Here is a 24048-nt window from a genome sequence, read left to right as displayed (position 1 = left end):
TGAGAGTGGTAGGTGGTTCATGGAGTCAGCTCCCTTCTGGACTGCAGACGTCAGCTCCCTCTTCTGCCTCTGCTCTGCTTCCATGAGAAAAGCTTCTGCCTTCCCTAGATGGCCCATTCAGGGCTGAGCTTGGCATCCCTCTGACACCCCCTGCCCCCTAAATCCCTTGTCCAAGTGTTGCACTGGTGAGCAACACAGACGTCTCTGGAGATGTTACAGAGGTGACAGCAGTCACTCCCTTGGACCCACCAGCATGACTCTAACCAAAAAGACAGGCAATACCAGTGTGAGTTGGAATGTGGAGCAGCTGGCTGGCTGTGAACTTGAAAAACTACATTAGAAAACCGTTCTACAGCATCTACTAAAGCTGAACATGGGCATGCACGGGTCCAACAATTCCACTCCTGGGTGTACACCCCCCAGAAATGTGTATGTGTGTTCAACCAAAGACTGTTCAGAGCAGCACTATACATACCATCAAAAGTGGAAACTACCCAAATGTGCTTCCACGTGGAACAGCTAAGTGAACTGTGAACTGTCCATCCCACGGAATACTCTACAGCAACGATGATGGGAAAGCTGCAGCTACACACAACCACAACAACAGGCTGAATCTCTCAGATAAAACGTGGGGTGAAAGAAGCCAGACATAAGAGCACATTGTGTGTTCTCTTATGCGATGGTGAGAACAGGCAGAACCAATCTGGTGCTAGACGTGAGGGCAGCGGTTCCTTGATGGGAGGACCAGAGGCGCTTCTGCGTGCTTGTCGTGTTCTGTATCTTGATCTGGAATTAGCTCTACAGTGTCTTCACTGTGTGAAGATCCATCGACCTATAACTACGTGATTTGTGGGCTTTCTCTTCATATGTTACATTTCAATAGAAATTTAAAAGAAAAGCTGTATTAGCTAAGTCTTCTCTCCCCAGAGCCCCTCCTTTGTCTTGGCACCACAGGGTCCCACGCTTTGTTTTTAATCTCCTCTTTTCCCCATGGAGGGTCAGTCCCCTGGGTTTCCTCCCCACAAGCCTGCCTCGCCTCCTGCATTTCCCCCAGGACCTGGCATTCCCCAGCCCTAATTATGGAGAGCTTTTAGCCTCACCCACGTCCCCCCCTCCCCGCCCCCCAACTCAGCTCCACCAACAGGCGCAACACACCAGGGGGGACTCACAGACAGGACCCAGGCTCTGTGGGAAGGCAGTTCTGTGACCACAGTTTGTACCATTATCCTGTTCCTCGGGGTCTCATTCCTCACCCCAAGGGGCAGACCAACATATATTTTTTCCAACTAAACACAGTGCTGTCTCCAAGAGGAATTCCCAGTGTGACTGCCAAGAGAGGAAAAGTGTCTCCTCATTCCTCTTGTTTTACAGAAGGGCAGACACAGGCCCCGAGAGGGTGAGGCCTCCACACTGGCAGAAACGGGACCAGAGCCAGGGTCTCCTCACCTTCCGTGCACTGCTCCTTCTCTCCAGGGCTGGGGCCGTGGGTGGGGCAGTAGTGGGTAGTGGGCTGTAGCTGTGGCTGCCCAGGGAGGAAATGCCCCAGTGCCCACACCCGGGCTCATTTGTTTGAGGGGCTGCACCTGCAAACACATTGCAAATCTCGGAGAGTGTGGACACATGGGCAAACAGGAGAGCTGAGGAAAGGGCAGTGAACCAGGCACGGGGCACCCCAGATGGCTGGCCCATTAATTTTGCCCTCTGAGCCCCGGAAAGTTCCCAAACTGAAGGTAGGCATCACGTTTACATCAAACTGCAGTTTTCCTCCTCCTGATCCTACATCAAATCGGGATCTCTGGGGTCTCCCTGGTCCAGTGCTGGAAAGAAATCAGGAGAGGAGATGGAATTAGGCAGCACACATGTTAGCCTTGGGATTAACATGGGACCTTTTTCTTAGCCTCTCATCACTGTAAGCCTTCAGCAGTGGTGTCATGCTAAATATTTAACAACTGGCTCTCCAGCAAAAAAAAAAAAAAAGTAAAGAAAAAGAAGAAAAAAAGCCCTGTTTTTCAGTATTTGCTGATTTCCATGGTGTAAATACCTCACCATGGCCCATTTCCCACTATCAACCTAAGGTCGGTTGGCTCTCAAAATTTCTGAAAATTTAACAGTTGGGGGAGCTGGCTCCAGCAGGAAGCCCTGGTGACAGGAACTGGGCCTTTAACACTCCACACACTAGTAGGTTTGGGAATTTGTCTGCAAGACCATCGAAAAACATGCAGCTGTGGCAAGACGGCGGCCTTTTAGGTCCTAGGGCACATGGCGGACCCTTTGGCTAATTTTGCCTGAAGTAGGACTGAACTAAGAGTGTGGAATAGTCTTGTTAAGAAAAAGTGCCAGCAGAATTAGAAAGCCAAAGGAATCCTAGTGCTCATCCTATTAAAAGTGCCTCTTTTCAAGGTATTAAAACAGTGATTTAAAAAAAAATACTGATCTTCAATTCCTTACACGACAGAATGTGTCACAGTTGACAAAGCAGAAAGCACTTTCACATGAATTATCCTGTTGGACCGCCAACGAAGAACTATAGCCTAACTAGTCCCACTCCCCGGGTAACACAAGAAGACCATATACTTTATCATCTAAACCAGGACAGTTTTGAGACAGGCAGGGGGTACTCATCATGCCAGGACAACAGGAGTGAAGTGGGTCCTTCCCATACGTCCTGCAGGTGAGACTGGCTGACATCCTCAAGGTCACACACAGTAAGCAGGATGGGGTGCCCCTCTGGGCTTCACAGAGGAGCAGTGACATTGGGGTGATTAAGGGTAGCTTGTGTGTCTCCCCAGATCTAAGGACTTCTCAGCAATTACTTACAAGAGGTGTGGGCACTCTGCTCTTTGGAGCCTTTCCTGAGAGCCAGACCTGATGGGTGGTTGGCATGCAGTGCCTGTGGTGAGGCTGGCGGCAACGGAGTGCGGAGGGCATAGGAAGGGGAAGGCAGATTCCACCGGCTCATTGTCCTTTCTCTGCACTGAGTGGTTTCAAACATGAGCCCCGACTTTGGAAAGCTTGCTTGGCAAATAGAGGTTGGGGCGGGAGGGGGCAGGGAGAGGCTGCTTTTGTCTTTCTGAAAATTTCTGAAAATGTAACAACTGGGGGAGCTGGCTCCAGCAGGAAGCCCTCTCTATCCAGCCCCATAGATTCTTTGACACTATACCCAGCCTGCTGCCTGGTTTGCAAAGGGGGAAGCCACTCTAGAAAGCAGCCTCTCCCAAGCCATGTCTGCCTCTGGCTTTGTGCTGGGTGGGGAGGGTGGAGCGTCCTTACCATGGCCAGGAATGGACCATCTCTGTCAGGCCACTCTGCACATCCCAGTTTGGCACCCAGTCCTTGTCCCGCAGGACTACAGCAGCCAGGAGCCCCTGTGACTCCCCTAGGAAGCCTTCCCAGAACGCTTCCCCTGGAGGAAGAATAAAGACCCCTTTCCTGAGATCCAAAGCCATGGTTCTGCCTTGATTTGTGGTGAAGTGTCTCTGCCTCTCTGTCCTGCTAGAGGGCAAACCCCAATGCAGTCAGCCCCTCTATCTCATCTAATGCTCTCCCTTCCAAGAGCCCCCTGCAGAGGAGGCTCTCAGCAAATGTGCAGGAGTCAGTTTGGTACAGTGAGCCTAGGAATTAGTGCAACACAGACCTGTTATCTGCCACTTTTCATAACAGTTAATTTAGTCAATGCTCACTGTATGCCAGACACGGTCTTCAGACACGTCCTGTATTAATTCAATTAATCCTCACTACGACCCTAGGTACCTAGGGCAGTAGGTACTATTTTTTCCCTAATTTGTCAGATGGGGAAACTGAGGTTCAAACTTGGGGGGGAAATCTAGTGTAAGGGTATGGCATGAAGAGCCAGACAACTTGCATTTATGATCTGCCTCTACTGCCATGGGCAATTAACCTCTCTGTGCCTCAGTTTCCCCATGAGTCAAATGGGACTACTAATAATTCCTTTCCCATTCCCAGAGGAAGTCCTGCCTCTCCCAGGGTTTCTGGGAGGATCAAAGGGGATAATGGATGTGGACGCTTTCTGTAAATCGCAGGATGCTGTACAAATGTCAGGCATTAATATGTGTTAACTCGAATGCCCTCTCTCACAGCCCCTCTGCACTTCAGAATCATGGTTCTTCCAAAAACCAATCCCCTGGGATCAAAACTGGCATTTCCTAATCCCCTGCAAGCACGGAGGTAATTTGATGTCCACAAAAGACTTCTTAGGAGAATTTGATGACCTGATTAAAAAGGAAGTTGTGGGGGCAGGTGTCTATCTCATAAAAAACATTGCCAAGGCCCTGTCTTCTGTAAGGCTGTCCGAGAGGGAATTTTTTTCCTTTTTTTTTTTTTTGGAAAAGTATTTTTAAATTGCTAAATAATGGAAAGATTAGGAAATGCTGATTTGCATAAACATGAAAATTAAAATATCCTATAGTCCCACTACCCAGAGAGAATTACTCTGAGTTCCAAGTGAAGTTTCTGGTCTATTATGATACTAGATAGAGCCAGGCATGCAGAAATTCCCAGGTGGTGATCCCCTCACCCACGCTCCATGCCGAGTTCCCGACGAAGAAAGTCATGTCTGAGAAACAACAGCTGGATGGGACTCCAACTGCTACTCTATTCATAAATTTATTAACAGATCTGGGACTCTGGTAAGGGTTGGGATGAAGAACCCAGGCCTAGAAGACTTAGAGTGGCTTTCTGTCCCTTCGCCCCTAAATCTGAGATAGCTGCCTCTTCGGGGCAGGACCAGCCCACCTTCTGCAGCCAGGACAGGAGTAGAGGAAGCAGAACAGAGGAGGAGCCCCACACCTGTGGCTTTTCAGTGCAATGAACTGGCCCTCTAGTGAGGGTGGCCCCTCAGATCCTGGGCTTGGACCATTCCTAGTAGAAACGCCTCCTCCCTTATGGGATGTAAGAGAAGAAAGGGGGTGGGAAGAAGGGCCAAAGCATGGGAAAGGGTGGGAGTACTCTTCCCAGCAATTGCCATGGTTATTATTGTGGATAGATGTTCAAAGTCTATTTTAATTATTTTCCTGACAAAAATGTATTTCTACATCATTTTGTCTTTTAAATCTTAATTGATTTTATTTTTAATGGTTAATACATGTATGTGATAAATAATTCAAACAATACAAAAGAAGATGGAATGAAAAATAAATTTCCTTCCCTCCCCTGTCCCCCCAGCCCTCATTCTCCTTCCAAGGGGCCCCCCATTGCTACTAATTTCTTGAGCCTTTTTAAAGATGGCCTAAAGATGTGAACACCTATCCATCATTCTTCATGGGGCATGGTATTCCAGCGTAGGGAGGTCCCACAATTCATTTGACTAATCCTTTACTGTCGAACAACCAGGCATTTATTAATAACACTTCGTCAGCATTTACATAAGCATCCGTAAGGCATTTCTTTGGATAAACACTTAGGAATAGGATCACTGGGTTAAAAAGTGTGAACACTTTAAAGATTTTCATATCTTCCTGTTCAATCGCCCTCCAGAAGGATGTGCCAGTTTTCACTCGTACCCACAATGTCCCATCATGATGATCTTTTTCTGACATCCAACCAACATTGGGTTTAGAGACTCTTTGCCAGTTTGCTAGGTGATAAATTGCATCTTATTATCTTTTGAATTTGCATTTTTTGGATTATTAGTGGAGCTGATGATTTCTTTAAATTTCCTTCTAGTCTACTGGCCATCAATCTTTGAATTCTTGTTTTTTCCCAATGATTTGAAGAGCTCTTTGTAGTAAGACTATTAACTCTTTGTTTCTTATATTTGTTGCAAATATTTCCCCCAATTTGTCAACTGCCTTATGACTTTGTTACAGTATTCTTGGGAGAATATAATAGGATTTCTGGGTATATAATATCTGATATAAAGTGGAACTTTTTCCTTTTGCTGAACATTAAACAAGAAAAATGAAATTGAAGGGAGACAAAGAAGACTTAATGCTGACTCAGGATGGACACTTCAGCCTCAGGACTCTCTAAGCTCTAAAGGGAGTGAGCCATTCACAATCTCTCCCTGGGTTCATTAGGCTAGGGGTGGTGAGAAGCAGGAGAAAGTAAGGTCAAAGCTCCCAGCAGACCCCACAGTTCTCAACCCCTCCAACGGCCTGTCTTCAGATTGTCCATGTAGAGCATTTAGCCCAGCTTCTGGCTCATAACACGCACTTAGTAAACAGTAGCCATTTAGTCGTCCATTCACTGGACAACTATTTCTTGAATGACAGTTATATGTCAGGCATTGTTCAGGGTCCTTAGGACCATGGAATGTCTTGTCCAAGACAGACACAAGTCCCTATTAAACCACCTGACACCCACTGACTTTGGTAGAGATTGATGGATGGTCAGTTGGCAGTGGCTGGAGATGAGAGGATGGCCCTGTTCTGAGGAGCTATGAGGCAGGAATGTGGGGTAGGGCAGAGACAGACCCTGGCTTCCATGAATCTGGAGAGATGCCCACTCACCATCCTACTTCTGGAGGCTGAGAGACAGAGAGGCAGGACTAAGCCTGGGGCAGAATTCACTGCCATGACCAGCTTCACCCAAGATGGTTGAACCAGGGACCATGGAGATCTGGGGACCAGCCCAGGTTGGCTGCACCTCCTACTGCCAAGCTGGAAGTGGCTGCAGATCTGGCCCTTCTCTGCCTGCTTTACTCTTCAGATGTGGTACCTTTAGTACCACAGGAAGCCACTCTGGTGGGGGCCCTTGGCCCATCACTCTTTAAGGGCACTCAGGCACCCAGCCTGCCTGGCCTCTATCTGAGGGCACAGGGCCAGATCCCCTCCCCAGGTAGACAGGGAGCTGGGAGATGATTGGGCAAAGTTCCCTGACTATGCATCCTCAGCGCACCTAATAAAAGGATGGCCTCTAGCAGGTACTCAATGAATATACTGATTCATTAATTAATAAATGATGATAATGATGTTTGATAAGGATAGGAACATGAAATGGTTTAATTTTCCCGCCAATAACTGACTGTGCTCTGTTACACCCCAGCCCGGAGTAGCGAGCTCCATTAACTGCATCCTCCTGACTTGATTGTTAAATAGACTCGCTCCTGCTATTTAAAAGCCAGTTTTTTCATTTAAAACCTGCAGCTCCCATTTAACTCAATATTAGTCTTGTTCTCCTCATCTTTGGCATCTGGGAGGGAAAATACCCCCCTTCTTTCTAGATCTCTGTCTCCTCTGACATCGGTGGTGGTAGTGGTGGTGGGTCTGCTGCCCCGGCATGTCATGGAGGGCCCTTCGGGAAGTGGTTCCCTGCTGCAGTTTCTCTGGCCTCAGAATGTGGGCCCTTACTGAACTCTCTTCTCAGCTGTGGGCCTTGGACATTGTTCTCTGGCCAGCAGGATAGCCCTGTCTATCTCCATCCTGTTATCGTAACAACCACCGTTCATTGTTGGTTATTAGTAATAGTAATAACCATCATTCACTGTACTGTTCATAACTCGGCTCTCTTCCTGGTGACAACCCTGTGAGGCAATCGTGTCCATCCTCGTCAGAGCTGAGAAGATGGAGACTTGGGGAGGTGCAGGAACTTGATCAGGGCTACTCAGAACCCAGTCTGTCTCCCCCAAGGCCCTTGCTCCTAGAAGGGCTTAGCTGAGTGGCTGAGTGCGTGGCTGGTTCTGGATGTGTGGGAAGGCTGGCTTTTATCGGGTCCTCCAGGAGCCACGCTCTGCCCCCAATACCCTCATTTCCCAGGAGGGTCACGAGGGAAGGATGTGGGGCTGAGACTTATTCTACCCTAAAACTCCAGAACAAAAATCAGGTTCTCCGAGTTCTGGGCCACAGATGCCATGGGCATACTTAGGCTAGAATGAGAGAGAATTTCCTGTTCAGTGATTCATCAGAGTGGAGGCAGGGGTGCTGTGGGCTTTCTTGGCCACACCCAAGATGCCCTCGGATCCTCACTGCTCCCTCTCCCCTCCCCACCACAGGAACTCCCAATGTGACCCAGGCCAGGGAGGGGCCATGAATCAGGGGAACGCTGGTGTGGGGAGAGCAGGGGGCATCACAGGCATCCTCCCTGGGCCCCAGCGGTCCTGAAAGCCCACCTCACAGCGAGCCGTGGGCTCACTCCATTAGCGCAGGTTAATTACACCAACAGGACAGGTCTGCTGTGGCAGACAGGAAAGCCTTTCTGGGCGTCTCCTGGCCTCATGGCTGATGTGTGCAGGCCTCACTAGTGGCTCCTGACCAGGCCCCATTCATTATGGTGAGACAGGAACAAGAGGACCATTTTTCAAAGGCAGACACAGGTCCCTCCCATGGGCTTCACTATTATCCCCCATGCCTCCCCCAGAGTGAGCGCAGACCCTCTGGTCAGCCTCTGGCTATCCTCCACCTACTCCTGAGTAACTCTTGGGGCTTCTTTGCACAGAGGTGTCATGGTCACAGGGCGCGCATGGCCCCAGGAAGGCATGGGGTCACAGGCTGAGGTCGATTGTCAGCCTCTCAGCCTTTGCCTGCACTGAAGATGTCTAGTTTGAGTTCTGCCTTTACACCTTGAAGCAGGCATCTATGTACACACCTCGATTCACTCAGCCACACCTCTCACTCCAGCCACTGCTGGGGTGATCCGTTCTGCACAGGTCTGGCCAGCTTCCCTCAGGTGCAACCTGCAATGACCCCCTTACTCCAGGTATGAGCAATGCCACTCGCTATGCATGGGACACCTTCAGAAACCCATGTGGCACTCCTGCATGTGCAACCAGAAGAGTGTGTGTGTGTGTGTTTAAGGGGCAGTTAACACATGTAGGGCAACCTGTGACCACTGGGAGATGGAAGCTGGTGGATAAATATTCCCAGTGTCTATTGCACTCTGGGACAGTTGTGAACCATTTCATAAGGCTTCTCAGATGGAGCCCCAATTATCTGTAGCAGTTGCCAATCTGATAACACAGCATTTATTAGCTCCCTCCTTCCCTATTTTGCTGACTCTGTTCCTTCCACCTGCTCCCTGGGACCACCTTCCCCCAAACCACCTACAAGCAAGACTTTCCCCAGGTTCTGTTTCCAGGAGAACTCAGACTAAGTGCCAGACTGGCCTTAGAAAGCCAAGCAAGCCCAAGGACGGCACCTGGAGCTGGGTCACTCGTCAACCCAGCAGCCACAGGAGCCCATGGCTGGTCAGTGGGGTGATGAATCCTCTGGCTTGCAGGAGCATCCCAAATAAGAAAATGCCCAAGAAAGTACATGACAAGGTGGTCCAAAATTCCACTGCACCAAAAATGCACTTCCTTCAACTTGGACTTACGTCTGCATATGGTAATCTCTAGGACCAACTGATAGAGCAAGAAAAAATTCAGATCAGTGCAGTAAGTCAGTGCTAGCCCTGCACTACAGCCCCACTCAGTGGGCCTGAAGGACAGTGTTGAGGGCAAATCCTCCCATGGGCAAATTTGCATGCAGTGCATGTGGCCATGGGAGGGAGACAGGCTGTGATACACATATGTGGACTCTTGGGCAGTGCCAAATAGCTTAACTGGTTGATCAAGGTCACAGAAGGTGCAAGATTGGATGAATGGGTACCAGGAAGTCTGGGAAAAAGGCTATGGATGGACCTATGGGATGAGCTGTGGCCCTGCCCTTCTTGACAGCCATGGCTCTTCTGGGCCACATCATTGAGGAGTTGGTGATAGGCAGGGTGAAGGGAGCTGATGTTCCTTCAAGAAATCCTCTTTCGTGCAAATGGGGAAACTGAGGCCCTGAGGGGGCAGGCAATGTGGCAGCAGAGCTCAGATGAGGAAAAGTCACTGACCTGGGAGTCGGAAGACCCAGGTTTGTATCCCAGCCCTTTCACATGCTGTCCGGGCCTCCACTTTTCCTGTCTCTGAAATGGAGATCCTTGTCTCTGCTCTGCCTAACAGGAGGGGGTCTGGGGTTTGATGTGGTTTGTGTGATCTTGGTGAGCTGTCAAGTGCTGTGCTGACTAAAGCCTGACAGAGGGCCTGAAATCAAGGACCCTGGATGCTCAGCTTCTTTCCTCTACCCTGGAGACCTGGGCCCAGGAGATGAAGAATGGGGTGAGGAAGGAGGAGGCAGGAGTTGATGGGAGATGAACCTGGAATACCTGGCCTCCGTGGGAGGGGATACAGTTCCCCACCCAGTTCTCTGAGACACAGGGGCCTCAGGAAGGTGGCCCCCTAGCCCAGGGCAGAGACAGGGGCAGGGGAGCCTGGACCCCAGCCACGTGCCAGGGTGAGACTGATGCACACGCTTGTCCTCACCCCCAAACTCCTGCTTACTAAGTAAACACCTGGCGTCAGCTCATCACTCACCTCCCCTAATTAGCTCGTTGTTCTCCTGGCTCTCCATCCATCTTCACCTTACTGCCATGGGCTCTGGTGTGCAGCTATTTTTGCACTTTCCAGTAAGAACACCAGCTGGCTGGTCAGTGGAGACCAGTGCTGCCTGGGCAGAGCTAGAGTTAGGACAAGGGCTTGATCGCCTCTGCCTGGAAGTCCACGGCCTGCCTGCGGGCAGTTCTGACCATCCTCTGCCCCACCCTCCAAGCAGGAACTCCCCCTGACCTACACTTGGGAGCTGAAAGGCTGGGGTGGGAGCATTGCAAAGAACGGTTCAAGGTAGTTTAGTTAGTATTTATTAGGCACGGGCACTGCGCTAGGCACTGGGGATACCTCCAAAATGCCCTTGGGGGATGCTCCGTTTCCTGGAGCACAGATGTTCAAGGGAAACAAGTTCATTTGAGATGTGCTCCAGTATCCATGCAGGATGGGGCAGAGGGACTTCACTTATTCTAGGGGCTCAGGAAAGCTCTCAAGGACAGGCACATGGGTGGAGCCTACAAGGACAAGGGAGCGCTACCAGGCAAAGATTCCAGCTGAGGAGTCCTGAGACCAGAGTTCCAGGGCCCAGTGACCTTGGGTGAGCTACTTCCCTCTGGTTTCACTCCTGTGACACTGAGAAGCATGAAATGGGCTTCTCCCAGATACACCAGAGCATCTCACCTGTGCTCAGGTGGGGTGGGCCTGTGAGGGTGGGCCTTCATCTTCAACCCATCACACACATGCAGAAATAGGAGGTCAGAGAGGCTCAGACTCATCCTGAGGCCACACAGGTTGGGCAGCGCCAGAGCTGCAATGTGGCCCTGCTCCACCTGACTACAGAGTCCCTGCTCTCTGCAGCCCCTGCCCTGACTCTTCCAGCGTGGCCCTGGGCAGCAGGCTGGGGGAGTCAGAGAACAGTGGCCCCTCCTGTAGGAGACACTCAGCACTCCACCTGTTAAAGGGAGGGCAGGCCCTCTGTTCCCTCCTGCCCATTGTTCTCCAGAAAATTAAGTCATTCCACTGGGCCCTGTAAGCCTTTTTGGAGCTGGCTGTTCCCAAGGTCTGAGCCAGACTGCAGCTGGAAGTCTGTTATTATTCATTGAATCTCTCCAGGGTGGCTGGGAACACGCTTTTAATTGTCTCATCTCTGTCCATCCACGAAAGAGACTAAGAGACAAGAATAATCAGTATCTCATTATAGATCAGGGCCTAGAAAAAGAAGCTCCTTAGCCAGGGCCCTCCACCCCATGGAAGAGGGGCCCTGGCTGGGGGAGGAGCAGGCTTATTTCTTTAACTCCTATAATTCACATGCCCAACTCTTTCCACTGGCCTGAGCAGAGGGACTGCCCATGGCATTTGAAGTCCCAATGGTCACAAGCCAGGGATTCACATATTTGGGAATGGTGGCAGTATGGCGGGGTGGGGGTCGGGGAGGACCAAAAGGGAGGTCAGAAGACACTGATGAGTGGGCCCCAAATCTCGCTCTCTGCCTTTCACTGCTCCAGAGAGTATAGAGAACCTAGAACTAGAATGTAGAGATTATCTTGTCATCTGTCTATCCATTTATCTACCCACCCACCCATTCAGCAGTCCATCCATCTGTCTGTTCATCTATCTATCCATCCATCCATCCATCCAATGTGCTAGAGAGACACTGGCATTTGTCAATCATATCACACTTTTCAAAGCAACTTCCTTTCTCTCATCTCATTAGATCTTTGCAACTGTTTGGTTCCATTTGACAAATGTGGAATCTGAGGCCCAGAGAGGGGCAGTGGCTTGCTCAAGGGCAGACAGAACAGAGCAGTTTCTAGGATAGTGGCTCAGTCCAAAGTCTCCAGGAAGAGTCATGTACAAAAGGCCTGGATCAAGGGGAAAGCCGGGGCTGAAATCCACTCCACCCTCTGCTAACCAAGTGGGAAGGAGCTATGTCTGCTTGGAGGAAGGGGAGCCTTTTTCTTTGCACAAAGTCACCATCATCTTGGTAAGCTAAGACTCTAGCTGAGAAGCCCTTTTTTTTTAAGGTTTATTTTTTAAATTATTTATTTTATTTTTGGCTGCATTGGGTCTTTGTTGCTGCACGAGGGCTTTCTCTAGTTGTGGTGAGTGGGGGCTACTCTTCGTTGCAGTGCACGGGTTTCTCATTGCAGTGGCCTCTTTTCTTGTGGAGCACGGGCTCTAGGAGTGCAGGCTTCAGTAGTTGCGGCAAATAGGCTCAGTAGTTGTGGCTCACGGGCTTAGTTGCTCCACGGCATGTGGGATCTTCCTGGCCCAGGGATTGAACCCGTGTCCCCTGCATTAGCAGGCAGATTCTTAACCACTGCACAAACTAGGAAGCCCTGAGGAGCCTTTTTGAACTTTCATGAAGAAGTTGTGCGGGCTATTGGCAGCCCTGAGCTGGCTGATCTTCAGCTGGAGGAGCACTTCTGGGGAGGAGGGAACAGGAGACTGGCCCATGAGGAGGGCCTGTACCTCCATCAGAGCTCAGCGATGGACCCATGCCCCCTGGCACCATGGCTTAGCCAGCTCAGAGAGAGCACAGCCTCTCCCTCCCTCTAAGTCAGACACCGACCTCATGCCAAATGGGTTGCTTGTATGGGAGCTTCTAGTTGGTCACTCTTTGAAGTCATATGCTTTTCGGGTTCGCCAGCTGTTTGGATTACTCTGGTCAGTAATTTTGTTTTTTGATGCTTGTGTTTTGTTTTGATTTGGTTTTTGATCAACCTTTTGGAAGTGAGGTTTATATACAATGAAATACACCCAGAGAAAGGTAGAGTTCTATGAGTTGTGGCAAATGTGTATACTCATGTAACCACCACCACAGTCAAGCTAGAGAACCTTTCTATCACCTCAGAAAGTCCCCTCTTGCCCTCTGCGGTTAGTCTTCCCACCCTAACCTGGCCCCAGAAAGCAACCTCTGATCTACTTTCTGTCACTAGTGACTAGATTTCCCTTTTCTAGGATTTCACGTAAATGACATCACGCAGTATACACTTTTTTTTTTTAAAGATCTTTTTTTTTTTGATGTGGACCATTTTACATGTGTTTATTGAATTTGTTACAATGTTGCTTCTGTTTTCTGTTTTGGTTTTTTGGCCCCCAGGCATGTGCGATCTTAGCTCCCCAACCAGGGATCAAACCCGCAGCCCCTGTGTTGGAAGGTGAAGTCTTAACCACTGGACCACCAGGGAAGTCCCAGTATGTACTCTTTGGTGTCTGGATTCTTTCATTTGGCATATTATCTCTGAGGCTGATCAGTGTTGTTTCATGTATTGGTAGCTTTGCAGTATTCCAATGCATGGATATACTTCAATGTATTGATCCTTTCACCTGTCAATAGACATTTGGGTGTTTTTAGGCTTTGGCCATTATAAGCAAAGCTATGTGTAAGTCTTTGTGTAGATGTGTGTTTTCGTTTCTCTTGGCTAACGCTCAGGGGTGGAATTGCTGGGTCAAGGACAGTTATGTTTGGACTTAGGAGAAAGTGTCACACCTTTTGTGAAACAGTTGTACCATTTTACATTTTCATCAGCAATGTGTGAGTTCCAGGTGACCCACATCCTTGCCAACACAAAAGGTATGGTCAGCGTTTTTCATTGGGCTGTGCTAGTGCATAGAGATATCTCACTGCGGCTCTCACTTAGGGGTCTATTTTGAGGATGCACCCTTTGCCTTGCCCACCCCTCCCTCATGACTGTGAGACCCTCCGGGACTTAGATCGACTCCCCAGTGTCACCTAAGCACGCAGCTGGGCCCAAAGCAGCATGCGCACCATCCCTGCCTGGCCTGCTCCACACGGCAGTTTTGAGTTAAGGATTCAGTGAGCTGAACGGAGTGTGAGCACTCGGGGGACAGAGACGCCAGCACTAGCGGGGGCTCATGATGCACAACCCTCCTCGTTCCCAACCCCCCCCATCATGACCATTGTGCGGATGTGGAAACCAGCTGAGGCTCAGCCATGTAGAGGGGCACCGGGTCTCTGTGTCCCCAAAGCCTGCACTCGTGGCTGTAACATGAACCACTGTGCCGCAGAGTCATCCAGGACCAGCCAGGGGTTATCGCTGTCACGGTCGGCAGACGGACCACTACTGGGATGTGCACACACCCGTGTTCCTGCCACCCCTCCTGCCAGCTCATCCGGCAGCTCTGGTCCCTGGGGTTCGACGCCACGTCATCTGTCGCTCCATTATCCTAAGCAGCCTCCCCAGATCCCATTACTTCAGTGCTGTTATTATTTATTCATCGACGGAGGCCTCAGCCTGCTGACGGGCACTTACCTTGATGTCCCTGACAGCGGGTCAGGAGCCCCACTCAGGGCGTATTAATCACCAGCCGCTCCGGCGGGGAGCCTGCTTCCCCTGAGACGGGAGATCATGTTGCAGACACAGAGGGCCTGTCAGCACGTCCATTTTCCCACGGAGGAATCCACCACCTGGCGTTTTGGAGCTGGATGAGCCTCAGAGAATATCTATGGAGGCAAGGAAACTGAGGCTCAGAGAGGGGAAGGCATTCCTAAGACCCCACATCTCACTGAAATGCTATCTGGGATTCTCTCCATATACAAATGCACAGTGATTATAACTCCATTTACAGGTAAAGGGCTTTACAGTTTCAATCTATTCTCCTATTGGATGCTAATGACAACCCTTGAGATCAATAAGGGCTTTTAATTAGATAGATAGATAGATAGATAGATAGATAGATAGATAGATAGATATAGATGATAGATAGAGACAGTAGATGCAGAGATGACATAGATATAGAAACCGAAGCTCACAGAAATTAAGGGATCTGCTGAATGTCACTGAAAGCCAGGACTGACACCTAGGTATTTAGACTCTGGCTTCCGCCAGGAAATGCAGGATGTGTACCTTGGTCCTTCTCTTTCCTTCTGATCCTGTGTGAACAAAAGGAGACTCTGATTGTCTGGGATAGAATCCCTTCGGGAGCTGGGTCTTGCCTTGCCCTGGGAGGCTAGAAAGGGGTTTCTGCCCTGCCTTGCCGACTGCTAGGCTCTTGGCCTGTCACCTCCAAGCTCTTGGGAAGAGGTGGCTCATGGGCCACTGGCTTGTCACCTGCTGGACCCACTGATGTGGCTGAAATTGGTGATGACTCTGTCTTTCACCAGGAAGCAAATACAGACAGCATTTGACACTAAAGACACTAGCCTTGGAGCGTGCAGCTTTGCCAGGGCAAATATTCAGGAGCTGTGCCAACATCAGTGAGCTCTGGGTCCCCTCAGACTTTCAAGGAAGTCTCCTCTGAGCCCCTGATCATAGGACTCTTGCCCCATCTGAGCCCCTTTAGCCCTGACTGAGAGTGTGGTAAAATAACAGATGGAGATCACCTCAGGTCAGCCCATGCCTCTGGTCTAAAGGCTTCTATGGCTCCCCATTGCCCTCTGAAAAAGGGGTGGCAGGATCCTGGTAGGTTGAGGCCACTTCTGCCACTCCCTCTCACATGTAGGGAAGGGAATCTGGTATTGAGGAGCTCCTTGGCCTAGAACATTCTTTACAGAATCTTTTTTAAAACACACATTTTGTGGAAGATGAAACTGAAGCTTAGAGAGGAAAGATAACTGATTTCAGGCCATGCTACTAGAAAATTTCAGATACAGGAGTCACACTCATGCACTCAGGCCCAGACTCCAAGCTCTCAGCCCAACTTAAGGAAGGTGTGTGGGAGAAGGGACAGCAATGTCCAGGGTGGCTCCAAGGGCAAAGCTAAAACCATGGGATAGAAGTGACAAGGAGGCCAACCTCAGCTTAAGCTAAATAAGACCTCCCATACTGTCTGCATATCCAGGATACAGTGGGCTGCTTGTGAGGGAGGTGGGAAGGAGCTCCCCATCATGGGAAGTATGCAAATGGGTAATTGCCAGCCATCTGCTGGAAGTGAATGCATAGCCTCTGCCCTGACATCAGTAGATGGCTTGTCCAAAGCCAACCAGAGGGTTTATAGGGTGACCTTCACTGGGAAGCAGCCCAGCTGACCACAGTCTGGTTTCTAGAATCACCCCACCCACCACTGGGCCCACAGTTCCCACCATCTGCTTGTTCATTTGTGCATTCCTTACTCAACAAACAGCCAGCACACACCGGAGCTCCCTTACTAGAGCTGAGGAGGAGATTGCTCTGGACACAGCTCCCCTCCCACTCCAGCCATTGGCATCCCTCTCTTCCCCTGAAGGCAGCCAGCACTCCAACCCCCCACCCACTCAATGAGTGCCACCTGAGCAGTGACAGAAGATTCAACACGGGGCTGGGATGTGGGGGGTACAGGAAGTTGCAAGGAAGTTGCAGTCCAGCTGGGAGAGGGTAGGAAAGGGGGAATGATTGCGGGGCGGGGGGGGGGGGGGGAGTGTCCTTGGATGCCAGTTGCTTTGCTTTAAAACCAGCTTACCACCATGAGAAGAGGGCCAACAGTAGCAGTCAGCACTCACTGTACCCCTCCTGTGTGCCACAGGTCCCCACACAGCCACCTTGCAACAACCCAGGAAGTGGATGCTATTATTATTAGTCCCATTTTACAGATGAGAAAACTGAGGTTGTCACTGGCCCAAATCAGTTTCTAAGGAGTGGAGCCAGGATCCAATACCAGGACACTGCAGCCCAGAGCCTGAGCCCTTAGCCAGCACCCTAGCCTGCCAGGCAGAGTGAGTATGGGGGCAGACAGGAGATAAAACCAAGGTTGCAAGTGCCCAAGGAGGCCAAGTCTCTGTGAGACCAGGGCTCAGGATCTCCTGGAGGAAGGGGCCCTAAGCAGGACTTCAGAACCTTCTGAAGCACAATGCAGACCATGAAACCAGCACCCACTCTAGAGTCTGGCAGACCAGCATTGTTCTTGCCCTGTGTGAGCTTAGGTGAATCATTTCCCATCTCTGAGCCTTAGGTTTGTCCTCAGAAAAATGGGGCCAATAATGTCCACCTCCTGGTTACTGTGAGGATGAAATGAGACTAAACGACAGTTCCATGGCTCCAGGAGAGACAGGAAAGGTGTGGTGCCCATTTCAGGCCACGGTCCCCACCCAGGGAGTTTCATTCTCTTTGTGCTCCCAGTTCCTGCTGAGTTGAGGGCTTGGGCCCAAGCTGGGCTCAGTGGATGTGCTTAGGGGACAGGGCAGGGAGTCGATGATTTTACCGGAGCGAGTTATTTTCTGCTGATCTAGGTCAGCCCAGCCAGGGGGCAGAGTGAGCTGCCTTTCAGTCCAGCAGCAAAGAGCAGGTGGCCTGGCCCATCATGGACTGAGGTCCTGGCTGGAAACTTTGCGTCCCGGCTTCTGGTTGCCCAGAGAGGGGAGGTCCAGCCAGGACCCTGAGATCCTGGTCTCAAAGCTAAGGACCGAGCCTGGCGGCCCCAATCCCAGGGCTCTGAGCCAGGCTTGCTGTGTGGCCTTGATGAGTTCCTTCTCCTTCCCGGGCCTTCAGCTTCTGATTGCCATCGTGGTGAAGGTGAGGAAGGTGAGTGGTGACAGAGATGTGCACAGGGTAGACCCCCAGGAACTCGGCCCAACCCCCAGTCCCCCACCCCCCACAAAGAGCAGTGTGATATTGAGCAAGTCACTTAATCTCCCTGAGCTTTAGTTCCACCCCCCATCCTATCCACGGGGATAGGATCTGCTTTGTCTTCTTCTCTGAGCTTTTGTGGGGCTCAAATAAAGGCAAAAGGTCAGCTTTACTTGGAGCCCCTCAGCTGGATCCAGTCCAGGAGATAGAGGTGAGCTGGACGCGGCTCCTGACCTCAAGGGGTTTGCTCTGGGTGTGGAAGGTGGAGCCACACTTTCAATGGGGGCTGTGGGGACCCAGGGGGTGTTAGTGGGGGAAGATTTATCTAAATTAGCATATCAGGGAAGGCTTCCTGGAAGAGGCATGAGCAGGACAGGTGGGAAAGGTCAGGCATGTGCAGAGCTGGCAGGGAGGCAAATAGGAACAGGAAGATCTCCAGAGTGTCAGCACTGGGGCTACACAATTGTGACCCCCAAACCAGCAAGCAGCCCAGTAAAGCAACCCTGTCCCTACCCTCTTGGAGACTGTAGTGTGACAGGGGAGACAGATATTAATCAAATACTCATCAAACATTGTAGTTTTATCTAAGGGGGCAGGGGGGATGGTTTTTAAGGGACTAATAATGATCTCTGAAGGTTTCCTAGGGAAGGCACTGTGCCAAGCACTTTGTATGTGCTACCTTGTTTAATCTTGACTATGGCAAACACTGTCGGTGTCAATGGAAGAAGAAACCAAAGACCAGAGAGGTGAAGTAACTTGCCTGAGGTTGCACAGCTGGCAGGCAGCAGAGCAGGATTTGAACCTAGGCCATCTGACTCCAGAACCCCCACTTACTGTAATCACTAAGCTACTCTGCCTCTCATGGGCTTAATACGGCTGATCTCTCCCTGGTGTTTCCGATTTCCACTTCCCTTCCCCTCTTTGACCACCAGGATGTACAGCAGAACAAAGTCAATTCCTGAACAACTTGGGGTAGAAGCAGCAGATTACAGGTGTAGCTGGAGACCTTTGCTAGATGGTGCCCCACTGTTTCCCCAGACTCTGCCAAGAGTCTCCTTGCCTGGCAAGGAGGAGGTGAGAAGAGTGAAAGGGCAAGACAGAATTCATGGGTCCTAGAGGACAGACCCTGCTGCTGCTTCCCTGCCTCTCTTACCCCCATCGTGTGTGAGAACTCCCAGGGCAGAGAGGATCTATACCTACTGTTCCCCCTAGCCACCTGGCGGGACCCCCAAGTTTCCCTCTGCCTGGCATCATGTGGGAGCAGAAAAAATGCCTGTGTGGAGTCTCCAGGGCAGTGTGGGAAATGACAGGGGATCTGGAAGGGCCATGGGGTCAGGTGCTGTGATGCAAATGACGATGGTGGGGTGGCAGAGGCTGAGACATCACTGGAATGAGGATGTGACAGGTGGACAGATGACAGTCCTTCCCTGACACTGAAGCATCGGGGGACCCACCCTCCATTCCCCCACACCTAGGCCTCCCTGGATTGTGACAGAATGCCAGGGCAAGCAGAAGGATCCTGAACTGCCGTATATTATGTTTCAGATTTCTGGCTGAATGGCAGCCTGTAGTAGAAATTAGGCTTAGTTACAGAAAAATACAGTCACCTCTGGGGTTATGGAGGGCAGTGAAATGCTCAAGGTCAGCAGGAGGCCAGAAGCTCAGCAGCCCAGGCCACCGTAATGGCTCCACCTATGTGAGAAGAGCCAACTCTGCCTCCTCTGCCAGAACCTCTGCCCTCCTGGGGCCCCGGGGAGCAGGTGGTCTGGCCCAGGGGAGAGGAGAGGGGGCGGGGACCCATGCATCAGCCCCCTGGGCTTGCCAGGTAATTATGCATTAGGAGCTAATATTAATAAAGTCTCCAGGAAAGGGAAAAGATCTCACCACCAGATTATTGCACATGAGGGAAATATCAGGCCCCCAAACTGTCTCCATCCCTCGCCCTTCGTCTCTAAGCAATCTGCTGCTTTTATTAATTCTGACTGGTTTTTCCCAGGCTGAGCGTAGTGGGGGTGAGGGGTGGCTTGCAGAGGGAGGAGGTACAGGGAGAGGTAAAGCAGGCTAATTTGGAACAGACTTTGGAAAGGTGGAAACACACTGGATAGATGGCTTCCACCACTGCTTCCTTGATGACACCCACCTGAGCAGCCCAAAAGCATCCCTTGGGATGCAGCCCACAGCTCTGTCCAGCCCCGGCTCTACTCTGCTACCTCCGAAAATGGGACCCCTCCACCTACTCTACCCCTCTCCCTCCTACCTCCCCTCTCAGCAACCTCCTCCCCTTCTTTCTCATCCCTTCCTCCTCCAAGAATCATAGTCTGAGTTTCCTTCCCACCTGGATCGCACCCCAGTGGCTCCAATTCCTTGAGTTACTTAAAGTGATGCTGAGGTTTATCTTCTAGGAATTTTTCCAAAAAATAAACTGAGTAAAAGGAATATTGGAAGAAATCTAAATCTCCATCAAGAGAGGTTTGTGTGCTAAATTATAGTATAACCATACACTGAAATGCTCTATATGTAATGAAATGGAATAATCTACAGGGAACATTGTTGAGAGAAAAAAAAAAATCAAGGTGCAGAACTGCATGCATAGTGTGCTACCTTCTGTTTACAAATACGCACACATCCCTATGTATGCAGAGAATAGGACCTAATTCAATTGAAGTTTGTTGTGGAGACAAAAGGAGACAATGTTTGGAGGAAATGCTTGATGCCGTGTCTGTTCAGTGGTAAATGCTCCATTCGTGTTTGCTGTTGCAAACATTGGACAACTGACTCCAAAGTTCCTTCCCATTCTGCCTTGATGCCTCTCTGGAAAGGGCATTTGCACGGACAACACTTGAGAAGGTTGTGGGTTGTAAGTGAACACTTGAGAAGGTTGTGGGTTGTAAGTGAGAGGAGGCCAGTAGAGGTTTCAGGAGGGCTGCAGGAGAGCTTAAGCTGGTAAAGCCCCTCAGGGTCCTGGCTACACTGGACAGCGTCCAGTGCTCCCAGAGCTTCAGGAGGCAGACACGGGAACCAGCACAGGGCCTGGTACATAGGAGGTGTTTGCAGCAAAAGGAGGGAATACTGTGCATGCTGCTTCTTATAAACTATTTTTACAGCAATGTAAATGGAGGCTTGTCAGGCTGTGTGACTCATCTCAGACCCACCCTGAACCTGGTAGGGGCTGTGGGTTCTAGACTAAAAGAGGCCTTCATCTGGCTCTATCTCCTGGAGTCCTTGTTATATATATAAATTAGCCAAAGATGACCTCTGTGGATTGGCCCCTAGGTTATTTATCTCTCCACTGCAGGCCGAGACCTGCTTAGCTCAAAAGACTGCCAGCCCTGATCTCAAATTGTTACACATCTAATAGTTTAAAAAATAGCCCAAATGAGCAGATTTTTAACTATTTAGGCCCTGCCTAACTAGCTTTGCCTATTCCCACAAAACCTCCCCCACAGCTGCTGGCCATTGATAGAACAGGGCTCAGACCCAGAGAGTCCCTGTTGTGCTGCAGAGTGACAGTACCTAGACACATAAGCCCCTCCTCGTGTCCCCATTTCTCCCCGGGAGTGCCCTCATCCTCCTCCCCTCTGGATGATGGTCCCCTTGCCACAAACTTTGGATGGTCTCATGCGATGAAGGGCCTCCCTTCTCTTGCAACCCCGTCCAAGTACCATTCCATAAAGCTTGTGCTACTGCTCTCCATGGTTATGCACTTGTGATGCTTCATTTTATGTGTCAACTGGACTGGGCTAAGAGATGTTCAGAGAGCTGGTAAAACAGTGTTTCTGGGGCATCCCTGAGGGTGTTTACAGAGGAGATTAGCATTTGAATCAGAAGACTGAGTTAAGAAGATCACCCTCACCAAAGTGGGCGGACATCATCCCATCTGCTGAGGGAGGGCCCAAATAGGAAAAATAGGTGGAGAAAGTGCGAATTTTGTCTCTTTCTTCTTGAACTGGGACATCCATCTTTCCTGCCCTTGGACATCAGAGTTCTTGGTTCTCAGGCCTTCAGACTTTGGGACTTTAACCAGCAGGCCCCCTTCACAGGCCTCTGAACTCTCACTGAATTATGGTGCCAGCTCTCCTGGTTTTCTAATGTTCAGGCAGTAGATTGTGGGACTTCTTGGCCTCCATAACCACATGAGCCAATTCCTATAATAACTCTCTCTATATATATCTATATCTATATATCTATATCTCCTACTTTCTATTTCTCTGGAGAACCCTAATAGTTTTTTTCTTTTTACAATTTGACATTTTTTTTCTTATTCGTAATGTCTATATGGCAATCCTGATCTCCCAAGTAATACAGTCTTTTTCCCTTATCAGCCCCCAAGTCCCTCAAGCTCCTGACAGTCCCTCTGCCTGAGCCCAGGCTGGAGCCAGGAAAATCCAGACACGCCTCCTCCCAAGCTGCCTGGGCTGCCAAGACAGAGGAGAAGAGAAGGGAAGAGGAGAGGCGGAGGGGGTAAAAGACACATCCCAGATACCTGTCCTCAGGGAAACACGGTGGCCCCAGTGTGGGAAGCAGCAGCTAACGAAGAGGCTCTGCTGTTCTGTTCTCTGGGGAAGGGGTGGGGGTGGGGGACAAAGAGAGGAGGAGAAGCTGTGGGCACAGGGAGAGGGTAAGCGGGGCACCTGACACGACTGAACAAGCCAGACAGCACTCCCACTGGCTGCCTATCCCACAGAGAAACTCTGGCACACATGCACCAGCAGAAATCGCTAAATATGAGTGTAGGAGCAAACAACACACTGCCAAACAACAACCCCAAGTAACAGCAACTGGAAATAATCCAGGTATCCATTTTCTGCACGTACAAGTACCCTGGGGTGTATTCACACACTTGAGTAGTATACAGCAGTGCACAATGGGGATGCTATAGCAACACAACATGGACAAATCTACAAAATAAAATTCGGGCCAGGGACCTCCCTGGTGGTCCAGTGGTTAAGACTCCGTGCTTCCAATGCAGGGGTCATGGGGTTCGATCCCTGGTCTGAGAATTAGGATCCCACAAGTTGCATGGCGTGGCCAAAAATAAAAAATAAAATAAAGAAATTTAAAATGAGGGGCCAAAAAAAAAAAAGTATCGCAGAAGAACGTGTGCTGAGTGATCTCACTTCTATAAAGAACCAAAGCAGGCAAATTCAGCATGATGGTTCAGGTGAAACCACAAAAAAGGGCAGGAGGGTGATGAAGTACACAAGAGGCAGTGGTCACCTGCTGGAGGGGGGAGGACGCAGGGACCATCTAAGGCAGGGATTCTCATACACTGATATGTACATGGGGTCACCTGGGAGTCTTTTTAACAAGCAGATTCTCATTCAGAGGGTTTCTGGCGGGGGCTGAGGGTCTGCATTTCCTACAAGCTCCCAGGTGAGGCTGACGCTGCAGGTGAGGCTCACACTTCAGGTAGTGAGCTAAGCCAAGTAACTGTGATGGCACCTAGGATCACTGACCCTGCCACAGCACCCCCCTGCCAGGCTCACTTGGGGGGCTGTTCCAAAGCATTGATGTAAATTGGTGTAGCCATTATAGAAAACAGCATGGAGGTTTCTCTAAACACTAAAAATAGAGCTACCATATGACTCAGCAAACCCACTTCTGGTTATATTTTCAGAGGAAATAATATCAAGGTCTCTAAGAGCTATCTGCACTCCCATGTTCACTGCAGCATTATTCACAATAGCCAAGGTATGGAAACTGAAGTGTCTATTGACAGGCAAATGGATGAAGAAGACATGATCTATATCCACATCTATATGGTGGAATATTATTCAGCCTTAAAAAAGAAGGAAATCCTGCCATTTGAGACAACAGGGATGAACCTGAAGGACCTTATACTAAGTGAAATAAACCAGGCACAGAAAGACAAATAATGCATGACCTCATTTACATGTGGAATCTAGAAAAGTCCAATTCATAGAAACAGAGTAGGAGAGTGTTTGCTAGAGGTGGCAGGGAGAGGGGAACAGGGAGATATTTGTCAAAGGGTACAAAGTTCAGTCACGCAGGAGGGATAAGTTCTGAAGATCTAATGTACTGCATGGTGACTATAGTTAGTAATACTGTATTGTATACTTGAAATTTGCTTAGAGAGTGGATCTTAAGTGTTCTCACCACACATACACACAAAAGGTAACTATGTTAGGTGATGGGGATGTTAATTGGATTGATTATGGTAATTATTTCACAATGTATATGTGCATCATGTTGTACACCTTAAATATATATGATTCTTATTTG

General features: G+C 49.9%; 1 long non-coding RNA gene across 1 annotated transcript in view; it reads left to right on the top strand.

The window, feature by feature from the left end:
* LOC130853014 (uncharacterized) overlaps positions 1-22320 on the top strand; it is an 87125-nt gene extending 64805 nt beyond the window's left edge. Inside the window, exon 5 of the long non-coding RNA XR_009053636.1 lies at positions 22128-22320. This is a non-coding gene — a long non-coding RNA (uncharacterized LOC130853014). The remainder of the gene's footprint in view (positions 1-22127) is intronic.
* The last annotated feature ends 1728 nt before the right edge of the window (positions 22321-24048 follow it).

This window comes from Hippopotamus amphibius, chromosome 5, assembly GCF_030028045.1.
Source record: "Hippopotamus amphibius kiboko isolate mHipAmp2 chromosome 5, mHipAmp2.hap2, whole genome shotgun sequence".
In the NCBI taxonomy this organism is placed as follows: Eukaryota; Metazoa; Chordata; class Mammalia; order Artiodactyla; family Hippopotamidae; genus Hippopotamus; species Hippopotamus amphibius.
The sequence above is the reverse complement of the archived record's forward strand: the minus strand, read 5'-3'. Positions and strand labels throughout refer to the sequence as shown.